This window comes from Esox lucius, chromosome 17 (assembly GCF_011004845.1).
Source record: "Esox lucius isolate fEsoLuc1 chromosome 17, fEsoLuc1.pri, whole genome shotgun sequence".
Lineage (NCBI taxonomy): Eukaryota > Metazoa > Chordata > Actinopteri > Esociformes > Esocidae > Esox > Esox lucius.
The window spans coordinates 11801253-11827059 of record NC_047585.1 but is presented as its reverse complement, the minus strand read 5'-3'; the positions used below and the strand labels follow the sequence as shown (position 1 = coordinate 11827059).

Below are 25807 nucleotides of genomic sequence, written 5' to 3'. Positions count from 1 at the left end.
TCTATCCATTGATCCAAAGCTCCTCGTTAAAATGCATTCTGGTAGGATTTGTGTTAAGATGAACACATCTGTTTCATTAACTGGAGAAATCATAACCTACAAATGTGTATTTGCCATACCACGCAGCTTGCACCACAACAACAAGCTACTGGTTTAAGAGGAAGTGGAAAGAGACTGTAGAACAACTGTATACATTTGGACATTTATGGGACATTACTCTACGGGATAATTTCTTTCTCTCGTCCAGACCATGAATGTGGGAAACTTCTCTTAGGTGATTCTTTGAATTCCTGATAATTTATTGCTGCATGGAAGGCATTTCCCAATCATAAATCATCAGCCACTCAGTGATTCTCATGATCAGTGCAATCTACACAGTTTTTCCATAAGTGGTAGTGTGTACTATATATGTGTGTGTGTATCAATGTGTGTGTGTTTGTACAAGTATGTGCCTGTAGATGGCCTGAGTTTTCTATGACAACACTCTGAGGGTGTCCAAAAGCAATCAAAGTCAAATCCAAATGTTTGCCTCCTCTCTCCGCAGGCTATTTCAAAGCATTATATCGATTATTCTGCACATTTTTCTCTTTTGGGGCAGGCATAAGACAGTGCTTGAGAAATGGAGAGATGATAATGCAATTACTAGAGAGTAAGCTTTTTAGTCTGTGCGCACAGCGGTAATGCTTTGGGAGGAGAGGGTGAGTCTCTGAGAAGAACAGAACTCCCCACCTTAGAGAGTGTCAGGGACCTAATGCATCCAGTAATACTTCAACTCCTCTCAGCCAAGAGGTTTTCATGCAGACAAACAAACTCAGGGCTTCTCTGAAATCCTAACAAATAGTTTTTCCTTTTACTGTTTGGTGTTACAGCCTGCCCAAGGCACCTCTTTTATCCTCTAATCTCATCAGTTTCCTCCAGGTTTCCACTCCACAGTGAACATTCACACTGATAGAGCCTGAACTAGGAATTCCTGTTTGCTGTATTTCCTTAGGGCTTCCTGAAGGCTATTATCGGAAGGAATTAAATGCAGTGTTAATACATTGTGCATAAACACACTTTCCTGGATAAGTTCAAACATTTGAAAATTAAAAACCTGATTAATGGTATTTGTTCATTGTGTTACTGTTGTCCTAAACTGACAGTGCTTCTCTTAGCAATTATATTTAGCCTAATTTAGCCTACGTTTTTTTTATATATGCATTTATTACAATTTGCAGGTGTCAGACCACCTCTCTGTACTTGCAATGTCCTTGGCACTATAAAGGTCTATCAAAAGGTTAAAAACATTCAGAGGATGCATTTCACAGCCTAGTGCTAGCCCTTGAGATGTGAGATATCCACTGCTCGAGACCAAGGCATGGCATGAAAATGCCACTGAGTGGCGCCAAATCATCGAATGCCGTATTTTCTTGAGCTCGCTGATAACGTCGCTTGAAATAATACTCTCTTCTCAGGTGCGTGAGTATCCTATAGGATAGCCTTCTCTGCCTCCCGTTGCTAACGCTTCGGACCCCTCATCTGAAATGCGTCGTTTGTAACGATGATGAAACATACCTACAACAAATTACCAAAGCGATACTTGGTGATTTGCAACAATAATATGTTCTTGCGAAATAATTATTGACTATCAGTCGTTTTCGCGCTTTAGCGGTTGGAAAGTTCTGAAAAAGCGCAAAAGACCAGGAACTTCAGAAGACTTTGCGACACAGACACAGTCGCTTTGCGTTCAACTGTTCAAGCCGGGAGTCCGGTCGAGCTTGAAAGTGTATATGCAATACATTTTAGACTTCTCTCTCGACTCTGGGATTTGTGCGCTTGGGAAGCTTGATTTAAAATAAACATTGTTCTTGGTTATGTTTTTTCGTGGTGGGCACCTTCATGCGCTAAGGAAATGGTATTTCTTTAACATAACCCTGTTTTTATTTTTGACAATGGAGAACAAATGAGAGGGGCATTTCCCGGGATTAATTGACAGCACATCGACAGGTAGGCAATGCGTAATTATATTTTATCATTCTAGGCTCAATAATTTTGCTCATACGAGATTAATCTAGGCTACTTGGTGTTTGATATTGTAATAATGAATGCAAGTGTTAATTTGAGATATTTTTAAATAAGCAAACGCTTTTACACTTAAGGCTGTGTAGAAGCCTTAATGCATCACACTTTCTATGGACCGAGTATATGAATGTACAGTCACATAGCTACATGTAGGTGGCTACATACTGAATCTTAAAACCAAGCTCTCCGATGTTGAATAGCCTTCCCTTGTTTGGGACTGTTGTTATTTCTGTTTATGAAAACTGTATTTTTAAGTTGAAATGCTTAATTTGCATTTGGAATGCTTTCCATTGTCACAGATGGTGAACCAAACCAATACAATTCATTTAAATAATGGTTGATGAGAACGGCGCTTCACAATACAAAGCACAAAACAAACTGTCCATAGTCACAGCAAACAACAGAAATGTGTATTTCAGTTATCTATGCCTGAACACATACAGATACACACTTGAGAGGAGCATAGGGTCAAGCCGCAGGGCAGCTCCCTGGATGGGGATCACGTTTTGTGTTGGTTTCTTCAAGAGGGTGGGTATTGGTTTATTTTTTCTATCCCATGCATAGAATGGGAATATGCTTGAAATGGGAGGATCAAAAGTTTGCACAAGGTTATAAATGTCATCCACAAAAGTGTGATATTGTTGCATTTCTCCCTTATTTGCCAAAATGCTTATGTCATTTAGTAGATGCGCTTATTCATAGCAATTTACAGGAGGTAGTAAAGTTAAAGTGCCTTGCTCAAGGGCATATAAACAGATTTTGTTAACCTTGTCGTTACAGGGATTCAAACCAGTGGCCTTTTGCTAACTGGCAAATGCTCTAAGCACTAGGCTGCTTGCCCTGTCTTTGTACTGTACATACATTGTAATGCGGTTCATTTCCATAATGACATGACAAGAAACATGAAATAATTTCCTCCCCAGTGTATGTCACAGGTCCTGGTGCAGCTTAGAAAAAACTGATGAAATTCTGTGAAGGGATTCATTTACTCATAATCTGAAGGCCCATAACAGAGCCTATTTAAATATATTTTAATAAAGCATACAATGGCTGATTCCCTTTCTCTCTCTCTCTGTTTGTCTGTCATACTGTCTCTCTCTCTCTCTCTCTCTCTCTCTCACACACACACACACACACCCACACACACACACACACACACACACACACACCCCACACACACACTGTTCAACTAGTAATTTTTGGACATTTTTTGTAGCTTGTTGGTAGTGGGACTAAATTCCAAACCAGATACTGTTTTAGTAGTTAATTACTTTGCCACGTAATGGTGTAGTTAACTTCTTAATCTACACACCTGTTTTGTGAAAAATAAGAATGGTTGAAGTAGGCAACACTTATCACTTCCTGATTCTCACTCGTGTCTAATAGGCTACAGTCTTTGAAATACGTCTGATCTCTTTAAAAAGGTTCTCTGTTCTTGCTATTTCTGGTCAGTGAAAATTCTGATTTCCCAGTGATAATGTTTCAGAAAGTAGTTGGGATTTAGGGAACTATTTTTCAAAGTGGCTTTAGCTAAGTAAATGATATTTCTCTGAGGGTAGATTTAGTTCAACTTCTTTCAGTGTGAAGTAATTAGGAGCTTGGTAGACTATTTTTTCAAAGTAGCTTTCTAAACTCACTCACACAGCCCTGCACACGCTTGCATACACACACATCTACACACCAACACATACACACACAAAATGGACTACTGTTTTATGTGTATATTCTGCTTTTTTTAGGCCTACATAATATATATTGCTACATGAATTATTCTAATAGTGGGGACCCTAAATCACATAATTGTGATCACCTGGATTTGATGATACATTCCCTCTAATTTGTCTGTCCAGACCACATTTCTGATGCTATTCAGGGAATATTATACACTGACATTTGCTGCTATGAAATTATGACTCATATAACTAGGAACTTTTAACAAAAAATAAAGACCCAGTCTTTCATCAATTCAAATTAATGTATCACGGAAGTTCTTTGTTGTAGACAAAAATTGCTCCCAAACACCAAAAGGCCAAGCATTAGTGGACCTGTCTGTGTTGAAAACTAGGAAAAGCTGAGCTCCGTGCCAAGACACAATGCGCATTGGAGCGGGAAGTGAATATGACTGTTCACAGTATGGGGCTCTGTCTTTTGAATGTGATTTTTCTCTTGGTTCTCAATGCTCCAATAAAGCAGCTGTCTGATGAAGGAGATAGAGAAACAGTGGATTTGTGTTTTGGGGACACAAACAACTGTCCTCTTAGGAAATCAGCCATGCTCTTCCATGTCTGCCCCTGTAGATATTTATGATTATACCCCCACACAACACAGCACAGTGGGGCATACTCCTTCTTCTGTCTCCCTCCTTCTCTGCTACCCTCCCTGACTCATTCTCTCTGTCTGTTTTCCTCTCTCTTTCTCTCTCTCTGTTTCCCTGTCTTCCTCTCAGCCTACCGCAACTCCGCCCTCCCTCTCTTCCTCTGTCTCTCTGTCTCCCTGTCAGCCCTCTCAACCTTTCCTCCCTCCCTCCCTCCCTCCCACTCTCTCCCCTCCTTCTCTTATTTCCTCTCTTTCCCCCTCTTTCTGTTGCTCTCCCCCTCTCTCTCCGCCCCTCCCTTCCCCACGCCCTCCTCAGCTCTTTATCTCAATTGATCTCGTCTTCCTACCTCGTCATCCTTGTTCTCCGTTCTTTCATCTGTCCTTCATCTCACTCACGTGCGTTGTGCGGTCAGCTGTTTTTCTGCAATTAGCGCTCTCATCGCATTTCATCCTGCGGAACACGAATGATAATAACCTTACAGCTCCTATTGCGCTGCGGCAATACAACTCGGCTGTGATTAATTGAAGTCCCTCCAGAGAGTCAGAAGGAAGCGTAGCTCTTCCCTTTCACTCCCGCTGACAGGCAACCCATTACAGTGGTTTACAGACTGCCGTCAGGAGACCCTGGAGCCGCTTGCGGTCCCACTGTTGTTCTGAGTTGTTTTTTTTAATCGGGGCACGTGATTGGTAAGGTGCTGCTGACACCCCGACCAACCCGGGATCATTCGGGAGTTAGCTCCTGGTGTTGGTTGAATTGCACCGGGTGCAGCCCGTGTTGGACAATTCCATAGGCGCCGAGTTGGGTGGAGGGTTCACGGAACGGGGGGGGGGGGCGTCAGAATAAGGGCTGTGGTGAAATTAGGCGCAGCTCGGTGAAATTTGGACACCCGCGTTGGTGTCCTCAGTTTCATCTGGGTTTACCTGTGGTTGAAAACGGAGATGTTTGGGCTGCAATGTGGCGCGGTGTTTTATTTCTCAGTGGTCACCTACCGAGCAGTATGGCCCAGACTGTTCTCCAGTGACCAGCTGCGGTGCTATCAAATGCACGACGGCAGCTTCTGACCCGTCTCAACGTCAGCGGCACACCATCTGCACTCGCTTCCTCTTTCTCTCTTTTTAGCTCTCTTCTCTTACTTTATATTATCTTGGCACTAAAAGAGACATGGTGCAGGAGAGGTGCAGTCGCCACGGTGCTTTTTTGGGTTTCACAAAGGTATTTTGGTTAAAATGTGGTGATGGAGGAGGAGTCTAAGTGCGTCAGGCAGACAGAGCTGGAGTGGTGATCACTTGATATGCATGAGACAGCAGGTGATTTCTAGAAGAAGCGAAACATGAGGGATACGAGGCTTGTGTCTAGTTTTAAGGAGAAACCCCTAGGCAGTGTTTGTGTTCTCTGCCGGCTCTTGGCTGTCAGATCAATTGTCGAAAAAAACCTGACTCTGTTTGCATACAGGGGAAAAGCAAAAGAGGTATTTTGCATTTTCCGCACGATGCACATGCTCGTAGCCCACGTGAAGTCCAGCTGGAAATCGTGCAATTATCTCACTGAGACGAGCTCAGGCAACCAGAAGAAAGAAAAACATTATTCACAACAACAAAATGAAGGGGAAAAAATCTGACCACTCAATTTTGAGTTGTCGAAATTGAGGGGTCAGAGTGGTCACGTGGTGACGGGATCACGACGTGAGGCCTACGTGAACATCCACTGTCTTACACACGGCATCTGGCATGTCACTTTCCTGAACAAAATGAGCAGCGTTACAGTGTCCTCATAACCAATCACCTACCCAAAGCGCAGTCGAAGACAGCTCATGCAATATGGCAGTTCATAACCGCGATGTCTCAACGGGGGTTGAGCGCCTTATGTTCCGTCTACAGAGAACAAAAACGCCGGATTGCGCGTAACACCATACACAATTTTACAGGGATCCGAACGCGGCTCATGGTGGCGTGTCGGAGGGAAAAGGCTTTAGGTCTTGCGTCAGACATGTCGCATTTTAGTCTATACGAGGCAGCCAGCCGTGTACAGGATTGCACCATATTTTAGCAGTTCAAAGCGCTTCAGCAAAAGGCCCTTTCTCTGGTGTTCTTCAAGGGCTAATATGTTTAGTCGGGTCGTATATCACGTTACACAGCGTGTCCCACTCTACCCTTCGGAACCACTGAGGTGGATGCAAGAGTGTTTCAGGAAAATATCTGAGCTTCATCACGGCTTGTGAGAGAGAGAGAGAGAGGGGAAGCAGCCACGGCGACGGCTCTCGCTCCGTCTTGTGAGAAGGTGGAGGAGAATAGCCCATGTTTTATAGATGCCATTTAAAGAAGCATGCCCAAGCTGGGCCAGCCGCAATGAACTGTAACCGCGACAAAACACCAAGACAATAAACAAACAAATTGGTTGCCGGGGAGCCAGCAGCGTCACCGCGGGCCGATGGCGCGGATGGAGAGGCGGCAGGCAGGGCGGGCAGGCAGCCACTCCTGAGAGATTAGACTGAGAAACACAACTCCCCTCTCTTATTTATTTATGCTTATTCTGTGTCACTCTGCTACTGCGTGTGTGTGTGCGCGGGTGTGTGCGCGCGTGGGTGTGTGGGGGGTTGGGGGGGGGGGGTAGCGCACGTTGTTACTGTTTCGTAAAAACGTAACGGATCTCAGCTGCTTCTGTTGTCCAGCCAGCAAACCTGATGTGGCTGCAGATTGGAGTCCCATGGGACTGTCACGTAAAGTTCATATGGCATTTGTTGTGAGGCGTCGTTTAAACAGCGTGCACGTTACCCAGGGGGGTGGGCAACATATTTTTTAGTTTTGAACAGGTTTGAACTCTTATTTAATGGAAAACTATGTTCATTTGGTTTCAGCGTTCGGCAACAATGGACTCTCAGACGCTGCTGGGACTGCAACGGGACCCTTTGCTGTGTATCACGTTTCGTTCTGATTAATGTCAAGTGAACCAGAAAGGAAGCACGGCACAACGTTCTCTCACAGCACTACGTATTCCCTTTGTGTTCGACCGTACATCGTTTTGTTTCTCTTTTCGACGCTAACCCTAACCCCTTCAAGTGAAGGACCACAGTACTGTTAAGGAATTTGGGGACTGCAGCAGCGCAGGAGACTCCCCTATCCTGCCTCCAGAAGTGGACGGCACTCTGAACGCCCAGACAGCTTAGGAGCTCACTCCCACTTCTATAGAGGAGTCTTTCCACACCGCTGGGGAACCGTTTCCCCTCCCCGGCCCTTCTCTTTTCCGCTCCTCCCTGTTTTGAGCGTGTCGACATTTGGCAGCCTTTACTCCCACCACCTTGCAGTTGCAGTGAATTCCTATTAACTCATTCTCCACGGTAGCTGAGGGGGCTGGGACCCAATCCGTCCGCTTTTCCTATCATCCCTGCGAAAGGCTGGTTTGGGGAAATGGAGGTTTGGAAGGGCCCAGTTCCATGCTGCCTTTCCTTCAGGTGGAAGGGAGCAGTCATTTCTTCTGGCCGTTTTTTTAAGCACAGAAGGCACCCTGAAATATATTTATTTTTCCTATTTGCTGCCCTTGTCAGGCTCCACCTCATGTCTGTAATCATTAGGCTGCAATTTGGGCGGAAAATGACAATTACCGGGTTTAAAAATGAGCCTGTTATTTTCTATGTTTATTATTTCTTTGTTTAGAAAGGCTGGGGGGATGGCGACTCAGCTCTGATTATAATTAAGAAAATAAAAAAATGCAGTTATGGCCACAGTCTTTTCTTGAAGGGCCAGAGTCTATGCGGTTGTTCATATCCAGTCCAGATGAACTGTTGCAACTCAGACTACAGCATGGTTTCACTGATTAAGGGGTTGGATCCGCCACACCAACCTGCAAAACTGGGAAGCGGTGTCATAACCTTACACAAAGGCGGTTCAAGTCTCTCATCTTTTGATCCCTTTACGGACGAGCTGGGACTTCAAAGAAAGGGCTTATCGTCAGAATGTTTTACCCATGTTATTAAATATATTGTACTGAGACTGGGTCTCTTCCTTGATCTATCTGTAGTACAAGATAGAAATGAGAAAAATAAATCAGCCATAGTTCTGTTGTTATCTCTCTGATGACAGAATTAGCTGAAGGGCAACTTCAGTTCAGTTCTTCGCTTTGATAAGATCTCCAGCCTGATCATATTTTTTGGTTATGTATACGTTTTAAGCTGTATTTTTACAACATGCTGGAGTCCCATCGTGTCATGGTTTATTTAAAGTAACTTTCATTTATTTATTTCAAATGCATGTAATATGTTTGCTATGCTACGTTTTGTAAGACAGGTATTGCAGTTGCCTTGAATTTGAATAAGTTGCCATTATTTTAATGGAATGGGAGAGAAAGCATGTTAAGAACTCAGGTGTATGGTGAAATGTTTTCAACCTGAACAGGATTCATTTACTACAAAGGACAGAAACTATCAGATGAATGATCAGTAGCCTCCATAATGGAAGCAAATACAGCATTTGGGACTTTTTCACGATGCAAATTCTAATAATTGTTTTGTTCCTGTGAGTCCTTAATTACACAATAATTACTGAGCTACAGCCTGAAGCTGTGTTTTCCAGGTCTTATGTGCAGCTCTTGGCTTTTTTTCCTTGACGCCAAATTCATGAGACTCCTGCTCTCTTATGGTACCAAGTTATGTCCTTTTTAATGCCATCAGAGACTCTTCTGACGTTGCATACATTTTTGGAACTAGGGCAGGAATCTCTCTCTCTCCTTCTCTCTCTGCTTCAGTGCTCTGTGCACAGTGTGCAGGTGACTAATTTCTCTTGGGCTTTGGACTTTGAAGCAGGAGAAGGGCAAAGGAGGAGAAAATGAAGAGGAGAGGGAGAGGCAGCGTTCGGCTTGGCAGCTTAGAGCGGGCCGCCCACATCATAGAACCCTGATATCTCTTCTCATCTTCTCCCTGTCTGTGTTCACTCCCGGCCCTGAGTGAGCCCAGCATGTGAGGCCCGCTAGTATCTGCAGTGTCGCAGTGTTGTCAGTATGATCAGTGTTTACTCTTGGAGAGTTCAAGGTACTTCAGATGGACCTATTGTAAAGCTGCCATGAGCCTTCTCTTTCTCTGGAGAAAAGACAACAAAGATGTGCTATTTTTGCGTCTTCCCGATTCCCGTTCTTCATTGTGGTTGTCAGCAGAGTGGAAAACCCATGTCACTCAGAAGGGCAGTGGGTTCTCCTTTCCGGCTGTGCCCCCCTCCCCCCTCCCCCCCCCCCCAGGGTTCAGCTGTCACGGATTGAAAATAAAGGATGCCTGTGGAAGGCAGGGTTTTACATATAGATCATAAAGACTCAAATTCAACCACATTTGCATTTGCATACAAGTGCAAGTGACAGTAATTGATTATCCATGTCTATGTCTGTTCCCACTAGATAGAACACAGAGAGGAAACATACCAGATTAAAGATTGAATTTGGCCATGATGATTCAGCAAGTCCTTATGGTATATCTTTAAAGGAAACACATTGAAGGGGAAAAACAAGAAAATCTGCAAATAAAGTGCTACAAAAATGAGTTTGGCTCTACTTTTTGTTGGGCGACAGGGGGACAGGGGGTATTGAAGTGGTGTTGCCACAGCGATTCCACTACACCCCTGACAGCCTTCCACCTTCTATAATTAGTAACATATTGAAAAATGTTTTCTCCAGTTCCCTCCGTTTCCCCTGCATGTCTCTTAACACTCCCTCCCCTGGCCCTAATTCATCTAACATTTTCAAGCCGGGCCTTAATTATTCATGCCCCCCACGGTGGCCCCCTCCTCCCTGGGTACAACACGAGCAGAGTGTGTCTGGATGGACATGCTGCCGGGCCTCTCATTAATTGATGCCACAGTCGATGCCCCAGCTTTCCTCCACTAATGCACTCTCCCTATCCTGTTTCCTTCCCTGCGTTACCGTGCGCTGCCTCTCTGTCCGACAGAGGGTTGAGGGCTTTTCAGAGCGGGCGTAATGTCGTGATGTCGTTCCGGGGGATGAGTGGAACCTCAGGGAACCCAGGCTGATTTTTACGATGAGAGGTGAGATTGGAGGAGAGGAATTCCAGCCATGGTCTGACTACTGAGGTGTCCACGGATGCCGGATCGCTTTTTTCTCTCTCTCTCTCTTTCTCATTCACTCACTCTCTCGTTCATTCTTTTTCCTCTCTTTATTTGGTTCACTTTCTGCCCTGCTTTTATTTCTCCTGAGCCAGGTCCTACATCCTTCCTCCTGTCAGTATGGCATGGAGGTAGTTAGGACCGTCTCTCCTGCTGCTTCATTTAACCATCTGTCTAGAGCGTGGAGCACAGAGGAGGAGACTGAAGGCCAGCCTTACTAATTGTTTTCCACAGAGAGTAAAAAGTGAAGGAGGTCGAATGGAAGGTAAAATAAAGACTACAGGAAAGAGCTCTGAGTCTGTCAAATACGATTCAGGAACCTCCCAACAGCATTAGCAATTCCCTCTGTTAGTAGCAGTCGGCTTGATAATCGACACACACGATTTATAGTGTTTACAGTAGTGGCTTAGGGTGCATATCTGTAACCATAGATTACACAGCAAAACTATCGATCGCACCCGGAGAGCAATACATCTTTTGTTTGAGTGTTGTTTTTTCTTCGGTTGTGTGGGTAACCCCAGCCCTTGTAATAAGACTGAAAAGAAGGGGCTCCTGCCTTAACTTTTACTTCGACTAAGTATTTTGCTTTCAAAACACAGGCTGTCGTGGAGTGTGTGTGTGTCTCAGTTTTCTTGTGCGTGTGGGTGTGTGTAGGTTTGAATGTGTGTGTGTTGCTTTGAAACAAGAAGTCCACATTCAGGCTGACGCGTACTCTTCAGAGCAGGCTAGACCACTGTATTAGAACTGTGGAAGAAATCAATTCAGGAAATATAGAGGCAATTATTTTGTCTCCCACACACACATGCTGACAAAACAAGAGCTAACGGAGGCGAGGAGCAGTAGAATTAAACAAGGAAATAAGTCTGTGTGCTGTGGGCTGGGGACTGCAAATGCAGGTGGGTGATTGAACATCTTGGCTACTCCTCCGAAGGTATAATTAATGAAGTGTTAGAAATGATTGTCTTGTTAAAACCGTCACTTTTATTATTCAGGCCCAAGAAAGGCGATAAATACCATGTCTTATAACAATTTAAAGAGTAACTATCACAAAAAAAAAAACTCCAAAGGAAACTTGCTTTTTTAGGCTCAGCCATGGTGAAACATCAGTTTGAGTCTTCATTTTGACAGTTCATTGCTAAAGTGAAATATGTTTGTATTTTGATAGTAAATCTTGCTCTTTTTGCCCCAAACCGTTCCACCATGCCATTGAAATTTGTGACGTAGCCTAAAGGCACACTTTTCTCATCTCAAGGGAGAAGTTCACTCCCTGCTAGATGTGCTGGGCCTCAAGGCTCAATATAAAAGTAGATGACAGCGTGCAAATCTGGCTGTAAGAGTTGGAGAGGTACAGTGGATATAAAAAGTCTACACACCCCTGTGAAAATGCCAGGTTTTTGTGATGTAAAAGAATGAGACAAAGATAAATCATGTCAGAACTTTTTAAATTTTTAATGTGACCTATAATGTGAAATATTCAATCGAAAAATAAACTAAAATCTTTTAGGGGGAAAAATGCAAAATAAAAACCTTACAATAACCTGGTTCCATAAGTGTGCACACCCTCTTATAACTGGGGTTGTGTCTGTGTTCAGAATTAACCAATCACATTCAAACTCATGTTGAATAGATGTAATTACACACCTGCCATCATTTAAAGTGACTCTGATTAATCACAAATAAAGTTCAGCTGTTCTAGTAGGATTTTCCTGACATTTTCTTAGTTGCATCTCAGAGCAAAAGCCATGGTCCGCATTGAGCTTCTAAAGCATCAGAGAGATCTCATTGTTGAAAGATCTCAGTCAGGAGAAGGGTACAAAATAATTTCCAAAGCATTAGATATACCATGGAACACAGTGAAGACAGTCATCATCAAGTGGACAAAATATGGCACAACAGAGACATTACCAAGAACTGGACATCCCTCCCAAATTGATGAAAAGATGAGAAGAAAACTGATCAGGGAGGCTTCCAAGAGGCCTACAGCAACATTAAAGGAACTGCAGGAATTTCTGGCAAGTACTGGCTACATGTGACAACAATCTCCTGTATTCTTCATATGAATAGGCTATGGGGTAGGGTGGCAAGACGAAAGCTTTTTCTTACAAAGAAAAACATCCAAGCCCGGCTGAAGTTTGCAAAAACAAACATTAAGTCACCCAAAAGCATGTGGGAAAATTTATTATAGTCTGATGAAACCAAGGTTGAACTTTTTGGCCATAATTCCAAAAGGTAATTCCAAAAGGTATCACCCAAAGAACACCATACCCATAGTGAGGTATGGTGGTGGCAGCATCATGCTTTGGGGCTGTTTTTCTTCAGTTGGAACTGGGGCCTTAGTCAGGGTGGAGAGAATTATGAACAGTTCCAAATACCAGGCAATTTTGGCACAAAACCTTCAGACATCCGTTAGAAAGCTGAAGATGAAGTTTACCTTTCAGCATGACAATGACCCAAAGCACACATCCAAATCCACAAAAGCATGGCTTCACCAGAAGAAGATTAATATTTTGGAATGGCCCAGCCAGATGTGCCATGCTAAGATGTGCCATGCTAATAGACTCCTACCCAAAAAGACTGAGTGCTGTAATAAAATCAAAAGGTGCTTAAACAAAGTATTAGTTTAAGGGTTTGCACACTTATGCAACCAGTTTGTTGTGAGTTTTATTTATTTATACATTTTTCCTCAAAGATTTCAGTTTATTTTTCAATTGAGTTGTTCACGTTATAGGTCACATTAAAGGTGGAAAAAGTTCTGACATTACTTTTTATATCCACTGTAATGGCAAGCAAGCAAGCAAGTTACTCAGTTTAAGGTAGTACATAGTTACAGTATATTTGCATTAGAAATATACTAAATTAGGAAGAATACAGAAAGCATGGCCATGCAAATACAGAGAAGATTAGCATGCCCTTGACATTGCAAACAGTGCGCGATAAGTTATTTAGCTGTATTTCAATTTCAAATTTGTTCTTTTTCTTATTGAATAGCCTGTACACTATATATGTTTTAAACATCCTTGGGAAGTTCTTCTGCCTGTCTGTGGGAGCCATGAGAGGCCGAGAGGCTATATAGGAGAATGGTGGGGAGGGGCATGTGACGGATGTAGCAGCCGGTGGAGATCAAACAGAGCCAAACAGCACAGCTGAGCTCTGTCAAGTTCCACATACACAAACAGGGAAGTCACAAAATCAACTCAAAGTCGCTCTGGCAGCTTTAAAAACTTGATTTACTAGATTCTTATACCAATAGAAGTCGGTGGAGGGGTCTGAAAACCTAAAATCTAACAGTACAGTATAGTCACTAAATTGGCAACACTTGAAGCAACATATGCATGGCAGCTATGAGCAATTCCTTCAACCAAAGTCAAATTGTTTTTACTGAAGGATAAGCCACTTTTAAATGGGTCTTGTCCCTCTAGCATTGAATTTTTTTTATCCTCCCACAATAAAGTTATTGTTAACAATTCCACCTGAAGGGCATTAATATAGGGTGGGCAAACACTGGGAGGTTGGTAAAGCTGAGTGGCGTAAACTGGGATTTACGAATTTTTTGAATTTGGGAACGCCTACTGAATTGTGCATGTGCAGCAACAAGTCTAAAAAAAAACTATTCCACAAAGGAAACTGTACTGAGATTAGATGTTTCATGGATAAAAATATCTGCAGAATGTCTGCCCAGTACTATCTCGCTTTATAGACATTTAGTAACCAGCTACGGGGCTTCCACTCCCTGTGGGGAGTGGGAATGACGACCTGATGTTTCAGATTTACACATCTGGTGGGCTATCTGTCTCCCTGTCCATCTGTGGAATTACTTTTTAATAAACCATGCAACATTTTTTACTTTTTTAGTGTTCATTCATACCAAATGGGAGCTGCTATATATTTCACAGAACATTCTAAAAAAAAACTTTTACTCTAAGAACTGTGCAAAGATTGTTGGTGGAATAATGGACAGAGTTGTCTGGGAATATCGTTAACAGTCATCCATAAAGTTGTATAATTTGATTAACATGGCGGTCATTGGTTTTTGCTTGGCATCCATTTTAACTCGCATCCTTCAACCATGGAGTGGCCTGTAACCCAGTGGAAGGACCTGTCGAACTGTAAATGACCACAGCAGTATTTATTTTTTGGCACACTATGTAAACATCTTTAGCCCGGAAAAGATGGCTTCCAGCTCAAGACTTAAAAATCTGACTTTCCACCCAGAAAACCACTTAAAAAAAAATACAGATAATCTATCATCTGTTTTTAAGCACTATTTGAGTGCTTAAAAACAGTGTAATTTCTGTTATTTAGTTCTCTTATCTGCTCTCAATGGTTCTAATAAAGCTGATACAGATTTTTGGTACACAGAGCTTCACACTCTTAATACTAGTTTTAAATGAGGTATGCAGAGCTCAACACCATAATCCGTGTTGAACAGAGGCCAAATGGACGTATAATGTCCATAGGCCTTATGCAAAGATGTACAGCACATCCTTCCTGTATTACGAGTTTGGAAACAGCCCAATATCATAATCCTTGAAGATTAATTAAAGGGCCTCAATTCCTCTGGCTGACAGTCCTATTATTTGCCTACGGGGAGTTCTAAGGACTCAAAGTAGACAGTGTGTATGAATTTGATGGTGTTGGAAAAGGGAGCGAGGAGCTGATTTGATTGTGACGGACACTAGCTAAGTTTGCATTAGGTGAGGTTGAATCCTGCTCTGACAGAGCCTGGCCTTAGGCTGTGCTGGGAATAGAGGGTAGTGGTGGGGGTGGTGGATCCACACTCATATGGACTCTCCATGCATGGTGATGGGTTTAATCTGAAGGCATTTCCCCGAGCGCCAGAGCTGCTGGAAGCTTGCTCTAGGAAGGCGTTCTTAGCGTGTCCTTTTCAGCAAACATGTTCTGTTCAGTGACGTAACCTGACAGGCTAGTCTGTGAAGCTGGAGTGACCCAGCAATTCTTCATTAAACCCAGGAAAAAGATGGCCATGATTTGTTAGATGTCATGCAGTTTCATCAGTAGAATGGTCCTTTACAGGAAGTATCGTTGACGTACGTGACCGTTCCAAGGTTTGGGTTCACTTAGAGATGTCCATGTTTTCCATGAAAACATACGTGAAAGGAGTTTGAATAGGAAATTTAGCAAAAATATGAAATACAGGGGCCTCTCAAAAAACAATTATATCATGGAAAAGTTTTTTTTTCTTCATTTTGTCCAGTAAATCAAATCGAAAAGTGTATTATACATTTTATATTCTAATATTTTGAGACACTGGATTTTTGATTTCCATGAGCTATAAGCTGTAATCATCATGATTGCAACTAAATAGGCTTGAAATGTTTCACTTTCTGTGTAATTAATCTAGAATATATGAAGGTGTCACTTTTTGATTTGAATTACGGGAAAAAATTAGCTTTTCCACGATATTCAGATGTTTTAGATACACTTGTAGTCATTGACACCAACATTGCTTTTGTCAAAGAACCCTCTATTTGCAGCAATTATAGTCTTGCAGACCTTTGGCATTCTAGCAGTCAGTTTGTTGAGGTAATCTGAACAGATTTCACTCCATGCTTCCAGAAACCCCTGGATTGGTTAGAGGGACACTTCTTACGTACAATAAGGTCACACTGCTCCCACAACAGTTGAGATCCGGTGAATGTGCCAGCCACTTCAATATAGACAGTGTGCCAGCTGACTGCTTCTTCCCTAAATAGTTCTTGCATAGAGCTGGGATTTGGATCAATTCCCTTTGGTCGTAGGAAATTGGCTCCAATCAAATGCTGTCCACAGCGTATGGCATGGCGTTGCAAATGTAGTTATAGCAGTGTGCCAAATCTCCCCAAATCTACCACCACCAAAGCACCCCCAGACCATCACATTGCCTCCACCATACTTGACATATGGCGCTGAGCACTCATCCAGCATCTTTTCATTTGGTCTATATCTGATGAATGTCCTTTGCAATTCAAACACCTCTGTCCAGTGACTGTGTCTGTGTTCTTTTGCCCACACTAATCTTTTCTTGGTATTGGCCAGTCTGAAATATGGCTTTTTCTTTGCAACTTTGTCTAGAAGGCGAGCATCCCAGAGTCATTTCTTCACTTTTGTCATTGAGACTTGTGTTTTGTGGCTACTATTTAATGAAGCTGCCAGTTGAGAACCTGTGAGGCATCTGTTTGTAGACACAGACGTCTAATGTATTTGATACTCTAATGTGTTTTTCCTCCTGCTCAGTTGTACACCGTTGCTACCCACTCCTCTTTTTATTCTGGTTAAAGCCAGTTTGCACTGTTTTTTGAAGGGAGAAGTTCACTGGGTTGTATGAGATCTTCAGTTTCTTGGCAATTTCTCGCATAGAGTAGCCTTCCTTTCTTAGAATAAGAATAGTGTGATGATGTTTCAGAAGAAAGTTTTGAGCCTGTAGTCAATGCCAGAGTGAGTAATCATTACCACTGGGCCACTGGTTGTTGGTCCCGAGACATTGCGTGAATCCACCTGCTCTGAGAACATTCAGTTTGCCTCTGCACATTTAGTATTGCCATTGTACTTGCATTTTTACAGTTGTTACACACACGTCTACCTCGAGGACCTTAGTGCTGCTATCTCTGCATCACGGTTGCTCATGCTACCCTACTACAGTACTCCTTTATTTGCCTCGTTTACACATCTTGTATGCCATTTAGAAATTCCAATTTGTACCCGAACAACTGTTATCCCATTTGTAACATAAACTATACCTAATACTTGTAAACCTTCCGCTTTCCTCTGTTTGCCTTAATTGCACATCTAGAATTGACATTTGTACTGCATTTGCCTTCATTGCACATCTATACATTCCACTTGTAATATAAATATACTTAATACTTGACGTTTTCTGCCCTCAATTTGTAATTCTGGTTAGATGCTAACTGCATTTTGTTGAACTGTACTGTTCAATGACAATAAAGTTGAATCTAATCTAATCTAACACCTTGCTTGTAGATTGGTAAATTGTCATTAGGGGGCCATGGAACTAAGTTGCTGGAACCCGACTGTATTTGTTATTCATTTTTGCTGATCTAAGCTAAGCATTAGCCTAATGCCATTGCCAGTTGCGTAATCCAGTGAAACATATTCTAATAGTGGAATTAACAAATAACTTGTGTGCTCTGCATTAATTACAGATCTCCCTTGATTAATGTTTGTAGATTTATGCCATTGCATATTCAAGTAGCCTACTTTATGCATTTGGTTGAATTTGGGAATCATTTAATAGAGACATAACTATTTAGTTGTATCTTTCAGGAAATCTAATGTTTACAGACCCCCACCTGAACCCCATTCCAACAACTATTCCAACAAAGTACAATACCTTAAAGCTTAGGTGTGATCAGTGTCCAAATTTTACTTGGCTCACCTGCTAAGGGGACTGGTAGATTAAAAAATCCACCAGCCCAGCATATTTGTACCGGTCAAAATAATAAATTGCCTTTTTATGTCACACAGAACAACTCATCACCGCAGCCTCAGCATCATACTGTAGCCAGCCTGTTAAAACTCCTTTATCTCCAAACCTCCATTTCTCACAAAACCAATTTTTTTATGTGATTCGGCCCCTCCCTATTTTTAATGATATTTTAAAGCTAATTTCCTGAAATTCAAAAAAAAAATCCCATGAAGCTGAGAACAATGGCCCTTCAAACACTGTATACACATTCAGCATTGTAGATGTAGCAGTATTCCTATATAATTATTATGGCAACAAAATGGTCTGAGAATAGCCCATCAACAAAATTACATGTCACATTGTTTTGGATGTTTCACAGATTTCCTTGTCCTATGAAATCATTCACATTTTAGTTATTCAGGATCAAAACCACATGCCTTGTTTTCCGACAGGTTGTCTAAAAGATGGGGGTAAAGTGGTTACTAATAGGGAAACTTGTAATACATGACGTATTGTAATGTGAAAATATTGAATAAATAACTTATAATGCCTTTATGTATTAAAGGCTTTATAACTACACTCACTGATATTAAGAATGTATATTGTATATGCTCATTGGTCAGGATTTGATTCCTATAATCCCTAAATAAAAAACCTTGCTCACCGCTGTCTCTATTGGTTCAGTCAGTCTCGTTACTCTCTGGGCCACTCAGTCTTCCAACTTCTTAGCTTGCTCCTCCTCCAGCATCTCTGCCCCAACTAAAACCATTATTTGATTTGTAGAAAGCAGTTACAGGGGGTTATTGAAATGAATGAGATATTATTGCTTTATATTTAAAATTCTATTTAAAAGTTTTGTCAGTGAATCTTTTAGGCGTTTGAGGCCTTTTATTGTGGCCAGCCTAAGGCACAACTGTTCAATAATCATGCTGTCTAATCAGCATCATGATATGCCACACCTGTGAATTGGATGGATTATCTCGGCAAAGGAGAAGTGCTCACTAACACAGATTTAGACAGATTTGTGAACAATATTTAAGAGAAATAGGCCTTTTGTGTATATAGAGAAAGTCTTAGATCTTTGAGTTCAGATCATGATAAATGGGGGCAAAAACAAAAGTGTTGCATTTATAATTTTGATCAGTGTAGATATTCCATAAAATAACAGCCGTTTCCAGCTACAATAGTCATTTACAACATTAACAATGTCTACACTATTTCTGATCAATCAAATATATTTATAAAGCCCTTTTTACATCAGCAGTTGTCAGAAAGTGCTTTTTAAAACGCCCAGTCTTATCAGTTTGATGTTATTTTAATGGCCAAAAACAAACACATTTCTAAGTGACCACATACCTTTGAGTGTAGTGTATATTTTGCATTTAGATCTAAAAGCCTACTTGAGAAATAATTAATAATAATGTATCTTTTAAAGCCACAGGCATCATAATAAACTATATTGAAAGATCCCACTTCTAAAGGACCCTTTCATGGATGACATTGCGTGAAAATCCAACAAATGCTCTTGGTATGCAGTGTCTGTGTTTCGTAAGGAGTCATTGGTGGTGGTTGAAACACTGGAGCACTCCTCTAAAACATGTTCTCTTTTTTGACTATGTTTTGTGAGGAGTCAGTCCTACCGCAAAGGAGAATAAATCTGGTGTGAAAAGGAGAGAAATTGAATGGTTATGGTTCATTGCTAATGAACAGTGGTATGTAGACAGACAGTTTTTCTCTCTCTCGCTCTTTCTTTCTCTCCCTCTCTCTCACTCTTCTCTCTCTGACAAAGAGACTCAGGGGTGGTTTCATGTTTATTTTTCCTGCATTTCTTGTAACCCTCAGATATTGTCCTGTACATCCTCACTTTCTACAGTAAAATGTTTGTTTTGTACAACTTCTACAAAGCATGCTGATGACGTGTGTGTATTTGTGTCTGTGTCTGCATCCATTTTTGTGTGTGTGTATACTGTATATTGGGTCTGTGAAAGGTAACACATTAACACGTGCGATTAATTTAAAATGCATAACGTTAATTATTTGTTGCCATTATCAAATTTTTCTTGTTTGAGACTCAGAATCATCCATAGTAGGTGCTTGCCCTGGGCAGGAGCTGTCACTTTCTGATTTGCAACAGTATATGGGTACCTTTATTGGCACTTGACTTGTGTTGGAGTTGTCCGGAGTGCTTCACATGAAGAGTGGAGAGTAGCCTTCACATTCCTGTCGTGAATCGTGTTTACACGCCACTTGTGTGTGAATGCTTGTATGGTAAGTTATGCTTATTTCATGTTGTTGCTAGCCTAAGCTAAATGCTGATGTTGTCGCCAGTCGCATTCCCACTAAAATATATCATAATAGTGGAATCAACAACTTCCCTGCTGTGCATACATAAATTACAGATCACATCTGTGGATAAACATCTCTAGCTACCTTGCCTCACTCATGCCTTTGCTTATTTATGTAAACTAGCTGACTGAATTTGGTTGTGTTGGGGAATCATTTAATAAACATATACTTATTTGGTTGTGGCCAAAAACCTATTAGAATAGCTTATTGTTTCCAGGCCCTCACTTGAACCCCATTATAACCACCAAAACTACAAAAAGCTTAGGTGTGATTCAGTGTCTGAAGCTTTTCAGATGGGGGGGCTGATATGTGTTTCATACAGAATCCTCTAATAGCCGTAATTGTACTTGATCAAGAGCACATGTTTGGACATGGTAGAACTATTGGATCAGAGACATACAACTTCCCATCTTTATTTACATGAGCTACATATGGATTCTGACAGTCACTGTGATAATTTGAGGGGAGAAATTTAAGGGCCATGACATACTTGGAAAAAGACATTTCTAATCAAGCACTGTCCAAAGTTTACAATAAAACATAATGTCTTTCACATAATGCTCTGTTTTAAACAGAAAAGTTTCTTTATACAAATTTGAACACATTCTAAAACAACAGATGTTTTGGCAATTAATCGCAATCAATTATTTTAATCATTTGACAGCACTAGTGTATATTTACATTGTCCTCTGTGGATGAGTGTTGGAGGTATTTAGATGCAGTATGTGAAAATGCCTGGTGGAAGCATCTTGAAAGGGCCAGACAGATAGCTCAGACACACCTATTTATCACCCTGATGCAGAGAGTTCATTAAAAATAGCCTCTACAGTCTCCTCAGATCAACAGCGGGCCTCTCGGCCCTCTGTGGCTGAAAAAAAGCAGCCTCAGCCCAAACAGACTAAGCTAAAAACACACACATGTGAGCACACAAACACAAAGCAGGTCCCTTTTGAGCCTATTTGGACTATGTGAACACAATTTAATTTAAATAATATTAACCTAATACACTGCTCAAAAGAATTAAGGGAACACGTAATCATCACAGTACAACACCAAGTCAATTAAACTTCAGTGATATCACTCTGTCCAGTTTGGAAACAAAAGTGATTGTGAATCAATGTCACCTGTTTTGGTGCAAATGAAAGTCACAACAAGTGCACTGTAGAAGCAACAGCAAGACAACCCCCAAAATGGGAATGGTTTTGCAGGTGGTGGCCACATATAATTGCACTCTCCATATCCTTCACTAGTTTTGCTTTTGTCCTTGTCACTACTGGTATGATGAGGCGGTACCTGCAGCCCATTCACAGGTAGTTGAACAGGTAGTCCAGCTCTTCCAGGATGGCACATCCATACGTGCTGTCGCAAGAAGGTTTGCATGGAGGAAATACCAGGAGATGGGCCGTCACACGAGGAGAACTGAACAGGGCCGTTGAAGGGCATCAACCCAGCAGCAGGACTGTTTGCCCTTTGTGTGAGGAGGAACAGGAGGAGCACTGCCAGAGCCCTATAAAAAGACCTCCAGTGGGCTACCGGTGTGCATGTTTCTGACCAAACTATCAGAACCAGACTCCATGATGGTGGTATGAGGGCCCAACATCCTCTAGTGGGACTGGTGCTCACAGCCCAGCACCGTGCAGCTCGATTGGTATTTGCCAGAGAACACCAGAATTGGCAGGATCACAATGAGCACATGTGACAGACGTGAAAGAGAAGGGAGAAGGGAGATCATACAATGTGATTTTCTGGATTTGTGTTTTAGATTCCGTCTCTCACAGTTGAAGAGTACCTATGATAAAAATGACAGACTTCTACATGCTTTGTAAGTGGGAAAACCTGCAAAATCATCAGTGTGTCAAATTCTCCCCACTGTATGTATCGGTGAATCTGACGCCGCCAAGCAGCACCACCGACTCTCCAGGAGCTCACTGATGTCCTGATCCAGGTCTGGGAGGAGATCCCTCAGGACACCATCCACCGTCTCATCAGGAGCATGCCCAGACGTTGTCAGGAGAGCATGCAGGGATGTGGGGGCCATACACACTACTGAGTCACATTATGAGTTGCAGTGATGACATTTACACAAGTTGGAATAGCCTGTGATCTCAATTGTTTACTTAGTTTGAATCCAGTCCTCAATCGGTTGGTGATTTTGGTTTCCATTGACCGTTGTTACATCATTTTGTTCTCAACGAATTACACAATGTACAGTAAAGATTTTGATCTTTAATCTATTTCGTTCAACAAGACTTTATGTGTTATTTAAGGGTTCCCCAAATAATGTTGAGCAGTATATATAAATGCAATTTTCCATTCATGCTAGCAACGAGAACCAATTTGATGCCAGTGTGGCATATTTGTAGTGGCTTCCCAACAATGTATTCTTCTGATTCTGTTCATGGAGCTTGGAGGGTCTACAGAACCAGACTTCCTACGTCACCCCTCATTCCACTCAAATACACACTGAGCCAGATGTCGTCTTCAGACCTCCACAGCCGCAGGGAGTGTCGGAAAGTGTTATGCTACCTCAGAAAGTGACATGCCACAATTGCCATTTTCACCCATTTACACTGCAAATTTCTTATCCCTGACGCAAAGCTCCCATTCAGGCTCGTTAATCTAAATTAAATTAATGTAGTTTAAAAATGACATTGATGACCACAGGCTAGCACTAATATAATATCTCCCCATTGAGCACCAAAAAGGGGAGGGAGAAAGGGGTGATGGGAGAGAGATTGGTGTCCAGTTGTCCAGTCAGTGGGCCAAGAGCAGACAGGTGGCCGGCCTCTGTTGGAGATTAGCCTGCTGGTCTGCGGTCACCATGGACCTGGGTTGGTCAGTGAAGCCTTACCTCTGTGACCTCCTGAGGTTTGCCATCACGCCAGACTCCCTGGCCTCTGTCTGCTGTCCATCGCCAATCCTAGACTCTAAACGTTTTATGGTATGAAGGCCTGCAAATGTGCTTTAATTGGGTTGGAGTTGGCATCCGGCCTAGGCGCGTGTGTGCGCATGAGTGTGTATGTGTGTGGGCGCGTGTTTTCTTCAGCGTTCCGGTGTCTACGGATGGCGGTGTGGAACAGATGTGGCATTTAAATGGCCTGCTTTTTGGGAAGCAGGTGGCTGAGTGTGATAGATCATTCATGTCATTGTCAGCTCGGCTTTGTTCAGTACCTGTAATACTGCCGCGCCGGATCCTTGGTGTCCGTGGCACTTTAATAGGCACTGCCGGGAAACCTCAGGGCCAGATAGGACGAGCCTTTTCAAACAGAAACCCATCCTGTGGTACCTTTGGGGTTGATCTCAGCTATTTTCTTTCATGTTTCCACAAAGAAAAAAGAGAAAGGAAACATCCAGCGCTTGTTGGTTGAGCAATGAAATGAAAGCCCTTTGATATTTTAAGTAGAAATTGAATCAATATTGAATTCTAACACCTCTTATACAGGTATGTTTGATTAATTAAACTTATTTTAATATAAAACAGGTGTAAAACTCTTTGTATTTTTTTCTCTCTGAATAGTCTTGCATCAGTTTTAAAATGCAGCATTTAAAAAGGCCGTTTTTGGAAGATTTCAAATACCTAAACTTTTATCCAAGTTTCAACGTCCTTGTAAAGCCCTTGGTGTTTATTTGATTTAACAAAATCAAATAATAATCAAATTAAGATGTCTATTTCATGTGATTATTTATTAATTGATGTCTCTCCCTCATTTTAAGGTACTTGTGAACCCTATTTCATGTGAACCCTTATTTTATTATGGTGGAACTATTTGTTTTACATCTAATAGTCAAATCGTTTTGTAAAAGCAGGTTATCAGGGAGGTAAGCAGGTGGTTAGAAGTGTTAAGCCAGTAACTGACAGATAGCCGGATCGAATCCCTGCACCAACAAGGTGAAAATAAGTCATTCAGTTCTTCAGTAAGGCAGTTAACCCTATTGGTCTAGGGTCACCGTCAATAATGGCTCATCCCCAGGTTGTGACCCTGCTCTGTTCAGTGGGTTCTCAGGGGAAGGGGGATATGCAAATAAAAATGGTGTACAACACAGTATTCATGTATGAGATGGGAAAATGATAACCGCATACTAATTATTATAATAATTAAATCAGGTTTTAAAAAACATGCTTTTATACAGGTTTCACACAGGCAAGAATTTCATTAAATAGCCACTTCCTTTAACAATCTCCAATTCCACCGTTTACAATGCGTGATTTCATGATTTCCAGTGACATTTTGAACACTGTTACTGTTGAACCTACTAGTGATAATGTTAATGTTATATCAGCACTATTACTGACATCACTGTTACTGTCAGCTCTCTTACTGACAACTGTGATACTGTCAGTCCTGTAACTGAAACACTGGTACTATCAACTCTTTAAACCCTGTTACTATTAACACTGTAACTGACCTTCCTTTCACTGTCAACCCTGTTCCTTTCAATCCTCTTACTGACATCCCTGTCACAGTCAACCCAGTTACTGAACACACTGATACTATCAACACTCATTGTCATTACTGACATCCCTGTCACAGTCAACCCAGTTACTGAACACACTGATACTATCAACACTCATTGTCATTACTGACATCCCTGTCACAGTCAACCCAGTTACTGAACACACTGATACTATCAACACTCATTGTCATTACTGACATCCCTGTCACAGTCAACCCAGTTACTGAACACACTGATACTATCAACACTCATTGTCATTTCTGACATCCTTGTTACTGTGAGCTCTTTTACTGATGACCATGATAATGCCAACTCTGTTACTGACATCCCTGTTACTGTAAAATAACATCCTGGTTATTTTCAATCCTATAAGTGTTACTGTCAACAGCGATACTGTCAACCCTGTAACTGGGAACACTGGCACTGCCAAACCTGTTAATGACATTCCTGTTACTGATGTCCCTGTTACTGGCATCATTGTTATTATGAACTCTTTTGCAGACAACCATGATAATGTCAACCCTTTTACTAACAACCCTGTTATTTCCAATCCTGCTACTGACATCTCGGTTACTTTCAAACTTGTTTCTGAGAGCCATGATACTGTCAAACCTGTTACTTACAACAGTCGTATTTTTAACCCTGTTACTGACATCCCTGGTACTGACAACTTTATTATTATCAACCCTGTTACTAACATCCCTGATACTGACATTCCTGTTACTGTCAACTTTATTATTATCAACCCTGTTACTAACATCCCTGATACTGACATCCCTGTTACTGTCAACTTTATTATTATCAGCCCTGTTACTAACATCCCTGATACTGACATCCCTGTTACTGTCAACTTTATTATTATCAACCCTGTTACTAACATCCCTGATACTGACATCTCTGTTACTGTCAACTTTATTATTATCAGCCCTGTTACTAACATCCCTGATACTTACATCCCTGTTACTGTAAACTTTATTATTATCAACTCTGTTACTAACATACTTGATACTGAAATCCCTACAGTTGTCAACTCTCATACTGACAACCATGAAACTGACAACCCTGGTAATATTACCTCTTAGTATTGTTCAACCCTGTTCCTGG

General features: G+C 41.7%; 1 protein-coding gene across 3 annotated transcripts in view; it reads left to right on the top strand.

Annotated features, from left to right (window-relative positions):
- The first annotated feature begins 1473 nt into the window (after window positions 1-1473).
- Window positions 1474-25807, top strand: part of si:dkey-238f9.1 (chemokine-like protein TAFA-2) — a 97354-nt gene continuing 73020 nt past the window's right edge. For all 3 annotated transcript variants that reach the window (XR_004574620.1, XM_010893066.3, XM_010893067.3), the window contains exon 1: window positions 1474-1986. The gene's annotated coding sequence lies outside the window, so the exon portion shown is untranslated. The remainder of the gene's footprint in view (window positions 1987-25807) is intronic.